The following is an 8,078-nucleotide window of genomic DNA, read 5'->3' as shown; positions in this document are numbered from 1 at the left end:
ACTGGACAGGTCAAAGAGAAGAATGGATCATGACTGAGCAAATGCTGGGAGCTGGAAGTAAGGGAAAAGTATTGTATGCATTGATTTTTCTTTATTCCATAACGTTTTGCCACAGTAAAAAGTCAGCATCTGAGAACCAGCCAATTCATAGAGACAGCCAAGGTCTTAGTCTCCAATGGCTGTATCACATACATTGAGCCTACAGCTCACACACCTCCTTATTTAGTTCACAGTGTACTAGCTACTTTTCTCATGATTGTGGCAAGACAGACACCTGGAAGAAGGGAAGAGAGGAAGGATTTATCTGGATAGACAGCTTTAGAAATTTTAGACCATAGCAACAGGGAAGCCATGGCAGAATGGCTCAGTCCAAGGTGGTGTCTACATCATCCTTGTGTTTGTACTGACGCTGATATAAAATGAATGTATTCACTGTCAGCTGTGTGTGAAAATGGCCAGCAGGGAGGGCCTCAGTCCGCACAGCACAAGAAACTGTAGTATCCAAGGCATAGAGGGACCAGGAAGAAGGTATTGATTAGACTTTCAAAGGTCCACGTGACCTATTTCTACCCACCAGACTCCATTTCCGACCCCTAACCTGCTACAAAGCTCCACTTGGTCCCTGCTGCTTCCCCTAGCAGATATGCCATGATCCCAACATCTCTGACTCCCAGGATCTGTATTGAAAGTTAGGCTTCTCCTTCAGAGAGTCAGACCTCACCCCTTCAGGAGATCCCTATGGTGAATCTGATCCTAGTCCACATTTCCTGGCCTCGTAGACTTCCACTGGAATCTGGGTACAAGCCTCCATGACCACACAACTCATACATTCTGTTTGCCTGCACAACCAGAACCACATGGACGATGTCAGTATCTACTTTTGACTTATTAGCAAGGATCTCTTAAACCTTGGAGCAGTGGCCTCTGAATTTTCTGGGGCTTCAACCTGGGAATATACTTTACTAGAAGACTCTTTCCCAGAGGACACACAGCAGCGGCATCTTTTTAAGTCCATACTTTTCATAGCTTTGGGTTTGTAGTCTTGTGCCTTGCAGCTTTCAATGAGGACATCTCCCTCAGTACATCTTTCCTCTCCCAGTGCACACTGCAAAGTTTGCAGCTCATCCTTAATAGCGCTAATCTGTTGAACAATTACAGCCAATTTATCAGCACTTCCTTGCTCCACATCGTCAAACACACTCGTGCTTCCCAAACTCTCCGTTTTCCACATTTTTCTACTCCATGGTTTGCTTCTGATTCTCAGAATAAACCTAAATAAAAGCATCAAGGAATAACCAGACTATAATCTGTCTGAATTATAATCTGTCTGACGGATTGAATGATCATCCCCAACAAGCCAGTCTGCCACTTAGGGACCTGGCCTCATTCAAACATGAATGTCTCTTAGTCAGAATGCAGCACGAACAGCCTGGAGTCATGTTGCCAAGGATGCCCTTCTTCACCCACATCTAAAACCTCATCAACTTATTCTGTGCTTCATTCAGATATAATTGCCTTCTGGCCTTCCCCGACTCTAGTAAAATCAAGGCCCATAGCATTCTGGGATTGCTTTAATTCACACCTACAGACTCTTGTACATCCTTCCAACACACCAGTTTCTTGGCTTTTTTCATTAGTTACTTTTCTCATTGCTCTAATGAGTACCTAACAGAAAAACTTAACTGAACAAGAGTTTATTTTTGACTCACGGGCACAGAAAGTTCTATCCAGCATTGCAGGAATGCCACTTTGGATTGCCTTAGTCCAGTGGCAGTAGAAACTTCTAGCAGAAGAGAGCTCATATAGCAACAGCCCAGGAGGCTGAGAACAGTAGACAGAACTAGATAGACAAAACCTTTAAAGAATGAATCTTAGCAATCTATTTCCACCAGGCAGGTCCCACCTCCTAGGTCTTCAAAACAGCACCACAACCAGGAGACTGAGTATTCAAAACATGATCCCGTGATGGTGCAGGAGAATTGTTTGTATTCTGTCAATCATGTTTGAAATAAACGCTGATTGGCCAGGCAGGAGGTGTAGGTGGGAAAACCAGACAGGAAGTGGAAATGATGCAAGGAGAGCTGGAGAATTCTGGGGAGGAGGAAGTTGATTCCTTGCACTCCTGCCCAGACCACTGAAGCAGCAGGATATTACCTGCCCCACTGAAAAAGGTACTGAGCCACATGGCTAAAATAGATGAGAATAATGGGTTAATCAAGATGTGAGAGTTAGCTAATAAGTAGCCTGACCTAATGGACCAATCAGCATTATAACTTACGGAGTTCTCTGTGGTTGATTTTCTCTGGGACTAAACAGCTGTGGGGTACTGGGGGGCCGGGCGGGACAGAAAACACAAACAAGCAGGGTCCTACATGTTACAGAATGGTGCCCACGTGGATAACTGAATCCACAGAAAGCCTGGAAACGCTTGGGAAAGATTAGAGTAAAGCATTTCAGTTTTCAGCCGTAGCAGGAAAAAAGCTGCGCTGTTTTAAAATGTCGGCTTTCTGGGCCGTCTTGCAAGGGAAAACTCTGACTCTTTCAAGCAGGCAGTCCAGACTATGGAAACAATGTTGCAGCTTGCTTCCTGGCAAGGACCTTGAAAAGCCTTAAGAGCTTTTGACTGTTGTTTTCTCCATATTCCTTAGCAAATTAAAGACCCACATAGTCAGAAAGAGAGAGATATACAGTAAAGAGAGATTCAAAGAGTAAGAAAGCCTCTAAGTAGTTTACAGTGTTTTAAAAGTATATGCAGGCTTGAAAGGAAAAAGGTTTAAAGCCTTAAAATAAGAAAGAAAGAGAATAGTTGGGTGTGGTGGTACACACCTTTAATCCCAGCACTGGGGAGGCAGAGACAGACGGATCTCTGGGAGTTCAAAGATAGCCTGGTCTACAGAGAGAGTTCCAGGACAAAGATATGCAGAGAACCTGTCTCAAAAAGACAAAAGTTAAGAGTAAAAATAAAAGAAATTGAGGTTAAAATAAAGCCACACAAATATGGAAAATACACGGAGAATCTTGATACTGTTTGCTATTATGCTCTCTTTAAATTGTTTAAACACTGAGGAAGGAGAAACAACTGCTAAAAGATACTTGCTTATAAATGCTGCAAAATTAATCCAAGATAGGTATTTTGAAAATACCTTGGCTTCAGAATTGAAGTCAAAAGGTATGTTACTTTGGAGAAGAAATTTTGTTTTTGTTTCCACAGAAAATGAGAGGCTGTGGATTTATTCAGAGTTAAGAAAAATCATCTTTGACCAAGGGAGACCACCTGAGCAATCTCCGGTAGGAACAGATGGCCCAGATATCTGAGTTCTTCATCCAGAACAGGTTCAAGACTGCTGCCCAAGATGATCAAGACTCACAGGATACTTCAGTCAGGACTTGATTATAACTCTAAATTTTCTTTAGGTCCCCATAAGATTATCAGTGCCCCCAACCAGCAGGAAGTAGCCTGGAATACTACGACCACATTACCAAAAAATGGACTATGGATATTTTCATTTGTTTTTTTTTTAAAAAAAAAAAAGAGGGGGAAGTGGTGCGGGAAAATTGTTTGTATTCTGTCAATCATGTTTTAAATAAATGCTGATTGGCCAGGCAGGAGGTGTAGGTGGGAAAACCAGACAGGAAGTGGAAATGATGCAAAGAGAGCAGAAGAATTCTGGGGAGGAGGAAGTTGATTCCTCCCACTCCTGCCCAGATCACCAAATCAGCAGGATGTGAGCTGCCCCACTGAAAAAGGTACTGAGCCACATGGCTAAAATAGATGAGAATAATGGGTTAATCAAGATGTGAGAGTTAGTTAATAAGAAGTTTGACCTAAAAGGCCAATCAGCTTTATAACTTACAGAGATTTCAATGTGGTTGATTTTCTCTGGCGCCTGCCGGTTGTGGGGTACCAGGCGGGGACAGAAAACACAAACAAGCAGGGTCCTACATGTTACACCATGAGAAACATGCCAGACTCACACCAAACCAACAGTCCTGCTGTGTGTGTTCTCCCTGGACTGGGCCGTGAGAGTCCATCCCTTGAACCCAAGCCTGTGGGGATTACTCAATCAGCCCATCCTAAACAGTACACTCCCTTGTCCTGCTTTTCTTGTGGAAATCCTAGGGAGAGCTCTAGTCTCCTTCTAGGTTCTTTCTTCTTACTCTTTGGGTCACCTGACAAAGGCTGGTACAACCTTTGTGGCCCTGCATGGCATGTAGTGACTCCTCTCTAGGACCTGGGAGTATAACAAACTTTTTTCTTCTCACGCTATTTCCCCTTCCTTCCTGTAGCCACATCAACTTTACCATGCTTTATCCCATGTATGAATTCCCAGAGCAACAACTATTTTAATCCATTGTTTAAAAAACACCTAGTCTCAAATGTAATGAGCCATTCCTTGCAGTGTTTAGACTGGCTTAATAGAAATATAGAGTCTCCTATCATTAAACTAGAGAATTAGCAAAGAAGACTGGAGTTGAAGGTTAAGGCAGTATGGCCGATGAGTGGGATGTTGAGTTTGGGGCCTGCTTGCAGGTGATGTATCTCTTTATAGAAAGGAAACGGAGAAGTATCGTGGCCTATGATGACTCTGTACATTCTGGACATAGGTTCTCTGAATGTGAGTCCCTGTTTTCTCCTTGCAAGCTGCTTCTCTCAAAGCAGGGGAGTCTCTTTAAGCCTAAGATCCCTTACAGGTGAAAAGGATCTGTGATGATATCTGAGCCCCAAAGAATATAAGCATTAGTTATAACAATCGGCAGAATACTCAGTATAACAACTCGCAAGCACCCACTAAGTAGTGGACTTTGTACTCCTTAAGAAAATTTGCTGGTGGTTACACCTACACCACAGAGAGCATTCGTTGCAGCAGCCTGGAAGACACTCATCATGCTACCTTGTGAAGTCATGATGTAGTCAGTCTCTGTTTCAAAGCTGTCAGAAGTAGACATTTTCCCACGCAACCCAGAGTTCCGTGTGCAGACCCTAACCAGCAATTTCTGTCTGTGAGTGAGGGGGTGGAAACACTTATATTGTCCAGGGCCCTGACATAGCCTTAGCTCCAGGAATTCCCACGTTAAGTTCCAGAAGCACTGAGCGCTTCCAGTCCAACCTAGATTCTGTGGAACGTTTTCCTTCCCAGTCTAAGTGGCTACAGCTGAACCACCATTCTGCACCCTCCGCATTGGATTTGATTCCATAGATTGGTTGCCCTAAAAGGTTGAAATTACAGTGTTCATATTGTGATAAAAGTCCTTGCCTTAGTTCTCCTGTTATTTGTTAAAATGTGTAATAGCCATCTCTAAGAACCTGGCATTAGAGACGGAGGGGACATACCAGGACCTGGCTGCCAGCCGTAATTGATGAATCTCTGAGCTAGGAGAGGCAGCTGTGTGTCTGAGTATAGAGTCTCAAAAAATTGGCAAAATAGACCAAAGTGAGACATTCTGAGGACAGTGCCTGGCCAGGAGCTTTTCAGTGAGAACATGGTCACCATTGGCAGAGAGGTGTGACTGCTGAATCCCAGGGTGATTGACATAGAAGACCCGCCCCGTAGGTCAGAATACGAACATTTGGTGAATAAGTGGGTGGATAAAAGGAGAGAAGAAAGTAGCTGCTCTTTCTGTGGGTAACCCTGCACCAGGACGGGCCGTGGGGGATGATGGAGTCTGACACCAGCACACCAGAAAAAGATCCGCCCTCTTCCTGTTCCTTAGGCCCAGAATGTTCCTACGTATGGAGCCAGAGGGAAACGGAGTGATCCACAGCACAACTAACTGGTGTTTCTTGGGCATTCAGTCTTTCACTTTGATATAAGTTCCACACCTACTAGTTTATTTATTTTATTTGGTTAGGAACCAAGGCAATGGTAGCGTCACTGAAAATGTGTGTGGTTTTTTTTTTTTTCTCCTTTTCTTCTTGAAGAACCCTGGGCAACTGACCTACTTTTTTTTATTCTCTTTGAACTCAACTGAGGCAGCTCTTCTTCAAAGCCGACTGGAACACCGAGCTTCTTTGCTTTATGTGGACCAGGGTGACTCACCCAGTTACTAAAAAAGATGAGCCACGAATGCCGTCTTTTAAAGTTGCCTTCATGCCCAGAGCTCTTTTGGTTTTGGGTTTTTTTTTTCTTTTGGGTTCTTCCCCCACCCAACCTCTCTAGTGCTTAAGCTATGACAGTGAGCCAGAAAAACAAGGTGAAGGAAATGTTGACTATTTTGCTTTTAATTCAATGAGTTTCGAGGAGAAGCCAGAGCAAGCAAAGCATTGCTGGGTGTGTCCCATGTTGGGGGGAGATGAGAGCGCCCTACCGTTACATACTTAGGAGGCGCATCCATCTGTGATTTGGGAGATCACTACAGCTTGATCTCAGATGAGCTCAAAAAAGCAAGATATTTTCCCACATTAACCTAGGATCAGAGAGATATTACAGGACCCAGGATCTAAGCTGCTCTTCCTCCTGCTCAAATCTCTTTCTGTGTGACTCTAGGTCCATTTCTGGAGTCACCAACCTGTGGCTTCCACATCAAACTACCTGTGTCACCTCTCTGGCCTGGTTCTTTCACCTACTTGCCTCCTCCAATACAATTTCCCCATTGGTCATTTCTCATTAAATGGTGAGTTCCTTGGAGGAAGTGATAACATTTTATTAAGGCTTTGTTATAAACTCTCTTTCATGAAGCAGGGACCAAATATTGAGTGCAGGTGACGCCTGTTGGGCCATCTAAGAAGGGGGAGAGAGGAAAGCGCTCTTCTAATCCCCAGTTCTCCCATTTCCCCCACAGAGCACATTGACTGAGACAGTGGGTGTACAGCTGTTCCTCAGCACGCTGCATCAGTACCGAAAACTACTTGACCATGAAGACTCTTCTGCCTCACTGCCATGTTTCTCTGATCCTCTGAGCTCTTGCATCAAACCGGGTTCTGGCCAAAACCAGCATGTTCCAGGAAGAATTCAGTAAAGTGTCTACAATGGAACAATCAACCATAGATACAAAACACTGGAAACTGGTGTTGTCAGGAAGACACAATTGTCATGGGGCATTAGCTTAGGGGAAAGTCCAGTGTCACCTGAGCTAGGTGGGTTCAGGGAAAAGCAGCCCCTGCCTAGGAATTGTATGAAGGGCAAGGTGGAATGGGCTTATCCCCAGCCACACAGAATGCAGTCAGATAGGTGATTCTACCCAGGGGAAGTCAGTTTCTAAGACAGGGATACAGAACAAGTATAGCAAGGGTACCCTTCCTTCTAAAGACCCTGAGACGTACACAGATGATGTACCAAACTAGCCATCTAGAGAAATAGGGGTATGCCCCTGTTCATGCTATCGCCTGTAGCTTCAAAAATCAGTGCTTTTGTCCTGATGTCACCGCTACCCTAACAAATAGAACCGAGGCTTTATGCAAGTCCCGTGTTTGCGACCCAGTTAGGAAGTTCCATGTAATAGAAAAAGCACTGGACTTGGGTCAAGCCATCTGCTCTGGTTGGAATAAGTTTTCCCCCAAAGAACCAAGTATTAAAGGCTTGGTCCATAGCTTAGTGAAAGCAAAAGAAGCAGAAAACTTTAATGGTGAGCCTAATGGGAGATTTTATGTCATTGCTATCCAAGGAGATTGTGTGACTCCATCTCTTCCTGCCTGCTTCCTGTCCACCGACAAGCCAGCAGCTTCCTCCTCTGTGCGTTCCTCCCATGATGTGTCTACCATCATAGGCACAAGCGACAAAGTCAAATGACAATGGACTGAATCCTCCAAAGCTGTGAACTAACACTAACCTTTTCCTTCCTTAAGTTGATGATCTCAGGCATGTTGCTATAGTAACGGAACGCTGACTAGTGTACCACTGAGAATCTTTTCCTGTTTTTGTTGTTTCCCTGATGTATAACCTGACAGTGCATACCTCCTTTAAAAAGAAGAGGTAGATTCCAGTGACCTCTAGAACTGGCCCCTCTGCTTATGTGAGCCTCTGAATGGCACAGAACATGAGTGGTTTCTGAGTCCCGTAGAGCAAGAGGCCTGCTGTGGTCAGAGATGACTCAGTGAGGGAATGTGTGCTGATCTGAACCCAGAAGAGGTGGTAATCTGG

The 8,078-nt window shown here is 44.3% G+C and overlaps 1 long non-coding RNA gene across 1 annotated transcript; it reads left to right on the top strand.

The window, feature by feature from the left end:
• Positions 1 to 2,088: 2,088 nt before the first annotated feature.
• LOC146892303 (uncharacterized) lies at positions 2,089 to 7,842 on the top strand. The gene is made up of 2 exons (XR_015734640.1): positions 2,089 to 2,171; positions 6,781 to 7,842. It is a non-coding gene; the product is annotated as an uncharacterized LOC146892303 (long non-coding RNA).
• Positions 7,843 to 8,078: the final 236 nt, after the last annotated feature.

The sequence above is a fragment of the Myodes glareolus genome, chromosome 12 (genome assembly GCF_982192425.1).
Source record: "Myodes glareolus chromosome 12, mMyoGla1.1, whole genome shotgun sequence".
NCBI classification, from domain to species: Eukaryota; Metazoa; Chordata; class Mammalia; order Rodentia; family Cricetidae; genus Myodes; species Myodes glareolus.
This window is presented reverse-complemented; position numbering and strand designations above follow the sequence as displayed.